The 11,755-nt window shown below is 43.2% G+C and overlaps 1 pseudogene; it reads left to right on the top strand.

Moving 5' to 3' along the window:
- The first annotated feature begins 8,166 nt into the window (after positions 1–8,166).
- On the top strand, positions 8,167–8,284 carry LOC126204785 (5S ribosomal RNA; annotated as a pseudogene).
- The last annotated feature ends 3,471 nt before the right edge of the window (positions 8,285–11,755 follow it).

The following is an 11,755-nucleotide window of genomic DNA, read 5'->3' as shown; positions in this document are numbered from 1 at the left end:
CTGTACGTTCTGAACACAGTTCTGAATATTTGTGTTGTTACCTAAGGGTGGACGTGTTTTCTATAAATATTAGACTGTGCGTGAGTTTCTAAAGAGGATCACCAAATATCTGCGTATTAGTATTATAATGTGGATGCATTTTTTCGAAATATTGCCTTTTGTGTGAAGCGTAGATGAGTGCGAATAACAGCCTGGAGAATATGTTGAGAGTGACGACACAGCACGCTCTCACAGTCCGACAGTCTTCACGCGTTACTGCGGTGCCACCTGCACAATTTTCGAATTGGAAAGAGACAAAAAAGTCTGGGTGAAATTTAGCTATTTTCTTATCTAAAAACTGGTATTTCCTTACTTTCTGAATACAGCTCAGAACCGCTAGTAAGAGGTTGCAGAAGAGCACGCAGAATATTCAGACTTTTGAGGAGACTCTGATGCAGGTGATGTATCTACAATTCCTGCACTTTCAAATACTGCTAGTGTAACTGATGGTTGTCTGGGTAGCTTAGTGGCAAGTGGGTCAGTGGCTGAAACGTCAATTATAAATGTAACAAATAGGGTAGATTGTTTGCCTGTACTACAGATTCATTTCATGGAAGTCGTGAAACTGAATCTGGTACTGAAGTGGTTGCAAGTATGGGAATATATAGATGGTCTTAAGTTGGTTATGAATCCCAGGCCTTTGGGAAACGTTGAGTGCATCTGGTTACGAAGTTGACATTGCTTATTTCCTACAGACTTTTTCAAACATTTTTGTTATAGGTTTTGGGCTCCTGATTTATTAGTACTAATATGTACCACCCCATAAATCATGATGGGCAGAAATAGACTTGCGGAAAAAATTAGTACCCCAGGAAATACGATGTCGATTTTGATGCGATGATGGTACATGCCATCGGGGGGGATAGTAAGTGTACTGATAATGGTTTCAGCGTCATGCGCCAACAGACAGCGTGGTAGCATAGCTACCAGAGCGCCATATGTGTCAATTCTTTAATGGGGGAATGCTCACAGGCAGAAAACTCAGTGTGGGACAAACGTGTGAAGCGAGCAGGTAACCATGCCATGAAGACGCACGCGTTCTTCCTGCAGATGAGCGAGTTTGTGAGGGGTCAAATTGTGGTATTCCGAGTAGCGGGATGGTCCCTTCGGAGAATTGTTACATGTGTTGGACGTACTGCGTAAGTTGTGTGACGATGGTGGTATCACGTGAATGTTCTCGCACCAGTAGATGAGGTTCTGGATGTCCACGCAGCACAGACGCTCACAAGGATCGTCGTATTGCAAGGGCAGCAGTGTCGTATAGCACAGATAAGAGGGTTTCTGAGCCCAGACGTGTCAACAGAAAGTGTTTCGAACAGGTTATAATCAATGAGACTACAGGCACGCAGCACCTCTAGCCCGTCCACCACTGACGCCACAGTATCGACGTGTGCGTCAGAGTATCACTTGGAAGATGGAACGGCTCGCCGTGGTCTTAAGCGATGAAAGCAAATTCAGCCTGCACATGAGTGATGGTCGTCTGCGGGTACGACGTAGATCTGGTGAGCACAGCATTGTAGAGCGTCCATGTCATACTGATACCAGCCCAGTGATATGGTAGGCTACAAGTCTTGTTCACCTTCGGTGTTACTTTTGCAATAGGAAGGTGATGTTCCGATTTGATGTGTTGCCTGTCAAACTGAACATCCTCTGCAAGACGTGCAGAAACTTCCCCGGCCAGCACAATCTCTGGACTTCTGTCCAATCCAGCAGATGTGGGATATGACAGGCTTAGAAGTGACTTGTGTGGCTCGTTAGCCAACAACTCTTACCGAACTGGGCCGGCCGAAGTGGCCGTGCGGTTAAAGGCGCTGCAGTCTGGAACCGCAAGACCGCTACGGTCGCAGGTTCGAATCCTGCCTCGGGCATGGATGTTTGTGATGTCCTTAGGTTAGTTAGGTTTAACTAGTTCTAAGTTCTAGGGGACTAATGACCTCAGCAGTTGAGTCCCATAGTGCTCAGAGCCATTTTTTATCTTACCGAACTACTTGATCAGGCCGATCAGGCGTCCCATAACATATCTCAGGACAGTATTCGGCATCTGCACGATCGACTGTATGCCAGAGTCAGCACCTGCATTGACGAAGGACACACTACGTACTAATATGGGTGTTTCAGAATGGGTCGATACCCGGTACCTCAGAACCTCTTGTACTATTGAACTGTAAATGTGATCATTTCGTATACTCTATATTCACTGTTGCAACAATAAATCTGGAGTGAAATGGAAACTTCTAACAGGGTGTAGGGGAAGGTGAAGTAAAGTGGCCACTCTAAGTGAAATTGAATTTTCATGAAATCATGGCTATTAACTGAAGTTTGTGGCATATACATCTCGAATCTACATACTGTAAAGTATCACACCAAATTTTTATAGTTAAGGTAAGATTTATTTTACAGGATACATAAACGATTTTCTGAATGCTTGCACAGTAGCCACTTTTCCCTACCTAATGCGTTAAAGTGGCCAGACCTTTGCCACCATCTCCAAACAGACTATTTTCTTTTAAAAAATGGGTAGGCTTATAATTTTATTTCACCATTGATTATTATTAGAAGAACAACTATACAAATGACAAAGAAAGGTGTTTCAATACGTTGTTGGCACAGTAAGGCCAACAATTCGTAATGATGTAAATAGAGAAGTAAGCAATTAATTATGGATTACTATTTCAGTCTCATTCATTCACAGTTCATCCGCTCAGAAACAGTATTAAGCCACGTACAAAATTCACTCTTGAAATTGTCATCGTCCTCATCACGTCCAGAACACAGTTCATGAGCCCAGAGTTTACAGTTCCGACATCTTATCCACCCAGGCTTTGTCCGTCATTTCAGACTCTTTGTTGGAACGGTGTAGTGTTTTGTTGTGCTCTGTTAACTGGAATACTAATCGCCGCAGTTCATTCGCTGTAATTCTATGAAACTGCTTTTCTATTTCAAAAATGTTCTTCACTGAAAACCGCCCTTAAGCTGACTATGACCGTTTTGCTGCCACGAAACCTCTATTTTTCCCCATAACTCTCTGTTTTAGCGTACTACCTGCAATACTGAATTGTTTAGCTGCTGCTGAGAAAGACATGTTATTTTAAAGTTTCGTCATGGCTGCGTGGTAAGCGACCATTTACAAAGTAAAATTAAAGCAATAATAGCAATGGGTGGCAAAAATTAAGTCGTTTGACCTGGTTTCGACACCACTGCGAGTGACTTCATCAGAAGTAAAACATTCGTACTGGCCTATAACACAAGCGTTATCATTCTTCACTGCTTCAATTACCTTTTGCAGCTTAACATGGTCTCACGTATGCTGCTCTCTTTTCTGGATGTATTTCCTTGCCATCTTGAAGCTCAAGCAAACCCTTGGAGAAGAGCAGTATCACGGGTATTAGTTTGGCCACTTTTCCCGACGTTTAGCGTGGCCAGTTTTCGCGAGCGAACGCCATGTCTGTATCAGTGGCTCACTCAACCGAAGGAAACGACAGTGACTTATATTTGTAAGCTAAAAGGCATTGCGTGAACCGTGATATCGAAAAAAACCTATTTCTCTAAATTAAAGTGAAGCAAGTAAAGTAATGTGAGTGACTAATCTTACAGCAAACGATTGAAAAACCTAAATGTTTTCACAGAAAGATAACGGAGAAAGCTCCCTTTGTCAACGTCACTGACAACATTAATGGTGTCGATTACAGCTCGTTTGGCCACTTCTCGGCAGGAAGGAGACGGCTGAAGGCGTCAAAGAAGCAGTGACCACTTTTCCCAACCTGGCCACTCTATCCTTCTTTTCCATACTAAATTTTTTCCGGTCGCCTATAAAAATTGGGCATTTTTATTTATCGCTATTCTGAAAGAGGACATATTGACATATATTTCGTTGTTATGCTGTATGAAAATATATTGCCCCTTAAAGGGTCGAATGCCTGAAACCAAATTTTGTTAGCTATTTCCTCTGCTTATTATAGGAAAGTAAAATAATAGGCCTAATTTTTAAAGAATTGCTCCATGTTGGATAATGCTGGCACCATGGCTGATAATTATTTTGTGCGCTACGCGATGTCAAACCTCACCATAGTAATTGCAGTCGCTTTTGAGTAAGATTATAGGCCCACTTCGCACTAATAGCAAGGGTTAATCAGTGTTACAGCTCTGCAATTACACAGTCGCTGACACGTCTGGAACAGTAACTTCTCATAGAAGGCCAAAATTCAATACAAGGTGCGTAGCGATAACTGGTCGTTCACAACATCGAAGGTCCATCTGACGAAGGTCGCCCATAACTCTAATTACATACAGAAAGTAGTGGTCCTGGTAATAGGGAGCTCTTCCCTGATGTGCTTTTGACTTCTCAGATACAATCCGTAGTGTCTCCTCGTTCGAAACAATAATTAATGATGGATTAACGGCTTTCTTGTACGTAAATCCACAGAGAGGCACTGCCATGACGCCGCTCATTAGTACACTACTGGCCATTAAAATTGCTACACCATGAAGATGACCTGCTACAAACGCGAAATTTAACCGACAGGAAGAAGATGCTGTGATATGCAAATGATTAGCTTTTCAGAGTATTCACACAAGGTTAGCGTCGGTGGCGACACATACAACGTGCTGACATGAGGAAAGTTTCCAACCGATTTGTCGTACACAAACAGCAGTTGACGGGCGTTGCCTGGTGAAACGTTGTTGTGATGCCTTGTGTAAGGATGAGAAATGCGTACCATCACGTTTCCGACTTTGATAAAGGTCGGATTGTAGCCTATCTTTAGCAGAATATGGAATCGGTGGATTCAGGAGGGTAATACGGAACGCCATGCTGGATCCCAGCGACCTCGTATCACTAGCAGTCGAGATGACAGGCATCTTATCCGCATGGCTGTAACGGATCGTGCAGCCACGTCTCGATCCCTGAGTCAACAGATGGGGACGTTTGGAAGACAACAACCATCTGCACGAACAGTTAGGCGACGTTTGCAGCAGCATGGACTATCAGCTCGGAGACCATGGCTGCGGTAACCCTTGACGCTGCATCACAGACAGAAGCACCTGCGGTGGTGTACTCAACGACGAACCTGGGTGCACGAATGGCAAAACGTCATTTTTTCGGATGAATCCAGGTTCTGTTTACAGCATCGTGATGGTCGCATCCGTGTTTGGCGACATAGCGGTGAAAGCACATTGGAAGCGTGTATTCGTCATCGCCATACTGGCGTATCACCCGGCGTGATGGTATGGGGTGCCATTGGTTACAAGTCTCGCTCACCTCTTGTTCGCATTGACGGCAATTTGAACAGTGGACGTTACATTTCAGATGTGTTACGACCCGTGCCTCTACCCTTCATTCGATCCCTTTGAAAACCTACAATTCAGCAGGATAATACACGACCGCACGTTGCAGGTCTTGAACGGGCCTTTCTGGATACAGAAAATGTTCGAAATTTTCGACTGGTGCCCTGGGTAGCACATTCTCCAGATCTCTTACCAATTGAAAACGTCTGGTCAATGGTGGCCGAGCAACTGGCTCGTCACAACACGCCAGTCACTACACTTGTTGAACTGTGGTATCGTGTTGAAGCTGCATGGGCAGCTGTACCTGTACATGTCATCCAAGCTCTGTTTGACACTTTGCCCAGGCGTATCAAGGCCGTTATTACGGCCAGAGGTGGTTGTTCTGGGTACTGATTTCTCAGGATCTATGCACCCAAATTGTGTGAAAATGTAATCACATGTCAGTTCTAGTATAATATATTTGTCCAATGAATACCCATTTATCATCTGCATTTCTTCTTGGTGTAGCAATTTTAATGGCCAGTAGTGTATGAAGTTACTGGACTCTCCGATACCTTAGTTCGACGTAAGAATTTCATTATCGTCATTCTAAAGCGAGAAGTACTGAACTGTAATTTTCTGCACGTTCAAAGTTTATGGCCGTCAAGTAATGAGGAAGTGCTGCATATTTCAAAATAGTTACTTATTTGAAACACGTTGATCACTAATTGTCGACTTTCCTTTCATACAAGCGCGAACCTAGGATCTGAGGTAGCGGGAGGTGTAGTGGTAGCTTACATTGAGACATGGTGAGGGGTGGTGTGGTGGAATAAAGTAATTGTCACGTCAAAGCTACAAGAAAATAATATTTTTTTATTACCAAATGTGTACATCTACAGTCATACTCTGAAAATCATTGTGAAGTGCATCGCAGGAGAAACTAATGCTGCCATTAAAAATAGATACCTTCTACGAATAACGCAACTAACCGACGTAGTGTTTTAGATGAACAATAATCTCGGTTTCAACAAATCTTTTTATTTGTAATAAGAACATTGGCGAACCGTGAAATAATCTTGGAGTTCACGACAAGTGACTTTGGGTAATGAGACGGGATTGACTTTTGCTGCGAGATGAGAGGAGCTTTGTGTTAACCGCATCCGTTTAGGATGTAGCTGATATATAGTGGTACGTAGCGTATAACAGTAAGCCTCTACTACATCTACGGGCTGGAAATGGAAGTTCTTCAAAAATAATATGAACTTCTGAACAGGCGAGGTCCTTCTAGTGTGTATAACTGTAACTGTTCGTATATAACCGGAAGTAATCCAATGAATGAATAAGAGTTGAATGTGTTTGCCGTCTGAGCCAGTTTATGTGATCGCTCTTAGCTTGTTGACACCAGTGCCTAACAATTTAAATTGTATATTACAGCACTGAGAATGGTCACTAAGTGACCGAAAATCGATTTTGTGGTTAATAAAACAAAAAAATACGACCAATGCTGTCTCTCCTTCTAAGTATATTTAGACATGTTACTATACATGACGTTCTGTGTAATACACAAGCATAGAACACTCCATAATTAACACACAACACAATTACTCTTCATATCGCGTTTATTGCTAACCTCACATCATACAACAGAAGGCGAAACATATTTCGACATTAATCCGCATAATACCTCCTGCATAAATCATACTTCGTCAACAAAACTTCAAATACATTCACTTGGTCATCTATCGTACTCTCTGGACCCTACCTTTTGGGAAGACGACAAAGGGCATCTGCTATTATATTCTCCTTTCCACTTATATAAATGACGGTAAAATCATATTCTTGCAGCGATCTATCGAGTCTAGGATATAACTTTACACATTCGAAGAAAGATCTGCAGTTGATGGTTTCAGTACGCTATGGTTTTGTTTCCACACAAATAGTAATGAAACTTCCAGAACGCCAATACACAATTCCAAATTCCACAGATATAGAAATTGAGAAACGCCTACCATGGACTTCGTTGCTTCAAACGCCTTCTATCAGTCAGCAGTCCACTGATAGCATACGTCTTTTCTTAAGCAGAGGCTCCTCATTCATAGACTGAATTTGGATAAATTGATGGAAAAGCCTAAGAACGCTTTCAGTTGGTTTTTAGTTCTAGCCATAAAAAAGTTCTTAATTACTCATATCTTCTCACTGATGGGCAGAATACTGTTTGAGTCGATAAGATGAACAAGAAACTAAATTCATTCTAACCCAAAATGTGACTTTTGAAGATCAGCTGTGACTTCACCTTGCCTGATTGTCCCAAATACTCACGCTAACAAGTTAATAGGCTGAAACTTCCTGGCAGATTAAAACTGTGTGCTCGACCGAGACTCGAACTCGGGACCTTTGCCTTTCGCGGGCAAGTGCTCTACCATCTGAGCTACCGAAGCACGACTCACGCCCGGTACTCACAGCTTTACTTCTGCCAGTATCTCGTCTCCTACCTTCCAAACTTTACAGAAGCTCTCCTGCGAACCTTGCAGAACTAGCACTCCTGAAAGAAAGGAGTGCTAGTTCTGCAAGGTTCGCGGGAGAAAGGAGTGCTAGTTCTGCAAGGTTCGCAGGGGAGCTTCTGTAAAGTTTGGAAGGTAGGAGACGAGATACTGGCAGAAGTAAAGCTGTGAGTACCGGGCGTGAGTTGTGCTTCGGTAGCTCAGATGGTAGAGCACTTGCCCGCGAAAGGCAAAGGTCCCGAGTTCGAGTCTCGGTCGGGCACACAGTTTTAATCTGCCAGGAAGTTTCATATTAGCGCACGCTCCGCTGCAGAGCAATCTCATTCAAGGTAATAGGCTTTTCGTACAATGCTGTCGCCACTAGGGCAACGGCCTTGCCGCAGTGGATACACCGGTTCCCGTGAGATCACCGAAGTTCAGCGCTGTAGGGCGTGGTCGGCACTTGGATGGGTGACCATCCAAGCCGCCATGAGCTGTTGCCGTTTTTCGGGATGCACTCAGCCTCGTGATGCCAATTGAGGAGCTACTCGACCGAATAGTAGCGGCTTCGGTCAAGAATACCATCATAACGACCGGGAGAGCGGTGTGCTGACCCCACTCCCCTCCTATCGGCATCCTCCTCGGAGGATGACTCGGCGGTCGGATGGTCCCGATAGGCCACTCGTGGCCTGAAGACGGAGTGAGTGAGTGCTGTCGCCACTAGGAAATCGTCTACAAATAATGTTAGCTGACTTCTCAGCTTGGGTCCCAACAATACATCCAACTCTGAGATAAAAACCTCAGAAGTAATGTTCAGTCCAAAAGCGAGAACCTTGAACTGACAAGATCTTCGAGGATATATAAAATCTACCTGGAAGCAGGTGACAAGCGTACTTAGCAATTAGAATCACAAAGATCAATGCTGGTATGTGATTTGCTCCATTATACTTCTACAACAATTCACCAATATTTTCTGGTTGTGTTTGAACTGGTACGATAATCTTACTGGTAACCCGATCATCGAGAACGTGATGCACCTTCCCTCTTGGTTTGGGCGCTACAAGAAAGGGACTTCAATACGGGGTTTATAGATGATTGTATTAAGTTGCACTGTGATCTCCTCTTTCTCTTATTGCCTTCAGACTGCTTTCGGGAGCAGGGATTCGACTAAAACAGTGGAAGAAAATCTGGTGAGGAAACACCTCCATATGGTATGTTGGTCTTTTAATGATGCCAGGCTATTCTTCACGCACTTTAGAGTATTTCAGTAGGACATCTGCAAACTGCTGCTTGAGTGATGGATTAAGAGTTTGTGCTTCTTGTTATTTTTGCTGTACATTCTCTTCTACTGTAAGCACTTACATATTGCAGATAGGAAAGATGAGTGTGTTGCGGCGTTGATCACAAACAAGATGAAGCTGCTTTTGTCTACGATATCTTTTGTGACTACCTGCTTTATAAATTGTAGTTCTGTGAATCAGAAATGAGATGATCCAACTGAAAAGCCTAAATTTCCCTCCTTTCCACGAAAAAAAGATCAGTTTCAATATGCAGTATATAATTAATCCATTAGGAATTAGGAACGTACATTCATACCGTCTCCTTCCCTCGCGAAATCATTATCCCCGTCTGCATCCTTACATTCTGGGATTACGTGCCACATAATCTTACAGTTGCTAATCAGGATCATGGGTGACTTTTTCTGCTTCGCCGTCTTGTGAAAAAAAAATCGCCAACACCACCTTTATGGAATCTCTGGTTCCTGTAACAATATGTACAGGGCTCTTCCTTCATTATGGCCCTCATCGTTGATTGTGATACCCCTAAATACTTCCTGTCACAGCTGTATACATCTGCAGAGAGTTCTTCACTCACATCTTTGCTGTCATTATATCTGAAATATCTTATGGAATGCAATTGGCCCCTGACCCAAGTTTCAGCTGCCTGTCGGGGACTAGAATCAGTTAGTTTATCGTACTGTCTCCTTACTTTAGCTCTTCAGCCACTTCTGTAATTACAGGTTGTTTGTTTTGCAGCCACTATTATTTGTGGGTGACCTCTGGTTTTGGTTCCAGTGCTGAGTATTCCGATTCTCATTATAAACGGAGCTATAGTGGCGATCATATTGGTTTTTACAGGTTCCATTGGGCCTGAAAATATTCCTCTTATGATGTTGTGTGCCATAACTTCAAAAACCAGTCGCCTGATTGTTGCTCTTCGAATGATTTCCATTCATTTTGTGTACCAGCTAATTATTATCTCTCAGATAGCCAGGTCCAACATCATTTAAATTATGTCTATTATTCGAGAACGAGCTCTCACATCTTCTTCTATGAGTGAAGGGCCAAAATAAATTCCTCTAAATTACTGTCGGGCACATGCAACTGATTTGGCCACATAGAACAGCTTTTCCTTTACTTTCATCAGTAGCATCGTCTTTAGAATTCTCAAAATAACTGTGTGTGGCAACGGCTGAATCCAGTACTTTGACTTTCGAAAGTACTTTTGTAGACTATCACTTCAAACCGAAAATGGCTCCGGACTGAAGACTTTCTTCCGTAGTTTTTCTTGTGTACGACGTGACCAGTACTTGTTGAGGAATGCCGCCTCGAAAGATTCGTACGTAGTACGCAACCCCGTCTATTTAGTCGTCGATAGAGCGCAACATTTACTTCTCATCATTCCAGGACTATGGCAGGATATTTTTATACCCTTTATAAAGACTATTGGTTTTACGGTTTCCTTATCTGGTACAAAGGACTGAAACTGCCTATGCTTCAGGCGTTTCTCTTTCATGAGCATACCATCCAGCGGTATTGTCATCCGCCTAGAACATATTACTGTCGGTGCTGGTCGACAAGGATAGGTTTCTCCAAAAAATGATGCGGGGCTTGATGTCTGTGGCTGCACAGAATTGCATACCTCTGCTTGACTGTCATGTACAGCTTCCCGGACTTGCTCAGCTTCTTGCAAGACTTTCTCTAGAACGGAAATTATCTGAGAGTTTTCCACTGTCAGAAGTTCGCACCGATTTATTGTTTAAACCTTTGTAGTCCCCTCCTTGCTTTTGACCTGATGTGACGTTAGAGTGAGGGAAGTTCGCTACTGCTAACTTAATCAGTTCTTCAAAATAACGCGTAACTTCAGCTACTTTTACAGCTGCCCAAGCATTTATCTCTTACAAAAATGCTGACAATGTTGATCGATCTAAATTTTCCTGTCGTTTTATCACTTCCAGAGTTAATTTTGAACCCTTGTATAACTAACTCAGCAACGGTTCAATCTTTTTTTCCGGACGAGTTTTAATTCCCTGTAATTCAATAGTTAATGTCCGCAGCTCGTGGTCTTGCGGTAGCGTTCTCGTTTCCCGAGCACGGGGTCCCGGGTTCGATTCCCGGCGGGGTCAGGGATTTTCTCTGCCTTGTGATGACTGGGTGTTGTGTGTCATTCATCACCATTTCATCGTCATCGACTAGCAAGTCGCCGAAGTGGCGTCACCTAAAAAATCCGGCGGCCGAACTTCCACACTTGGGGCCTCCCGGCCAACAACGCCATACGATCATTTCTTTCATTTCATTAGTTAATAATGGTACCTGCTGTAGAAATTTCCCCAATGCCTTCTGCAGTTTCGTAACGTCACTCGCTAATTCTGTGACTTGGGTAGCAAGGTTAGCATGTGGAGATTCGGTAAGCATTTTGACAGGCTTGTTTTATTCATTTCTAGGTTCCGAAGTTGTGTGTTTTGTAATTACAGACGGTTCCAACTGTTTTTGGTTACGACTCGGATATACTTGTGAAGATGTCAGTTGCTCGTACGGAAACGTCAGATACTGAGTCAAGCGAAAACCTCTCAATCCTCGCTGTGAGGTTATCTGCTAGTGGCGGAGTTACTTGTAAAGATACAGCGCCTTGTTTCGGAGTGTGCATTTGTGTTGCGGGAGTGCGCAGTAGAATTGTATATCTTGAGCTGTTAC

This window comes from Schistocerca nitens, chromosome 9 (assembly GCF_023898315.1).
Source record: "Schistocerca nitens isolate TAMUIC-IGC-003100 chromosome 9, iqSchNite1.1, whole genome shotgun sequence".
NCBI classification, from domain to species: Eukaryota; Metazoa; Arthropoda; class Insecta; order Orthoptera; family Acrididae; genus Schistocerca; species Schistocerca nitens.
Note: the sequence above shows the minus strand (reverse complement) of the source record. Positions and strands in the feature narration are given on the sequence as shown.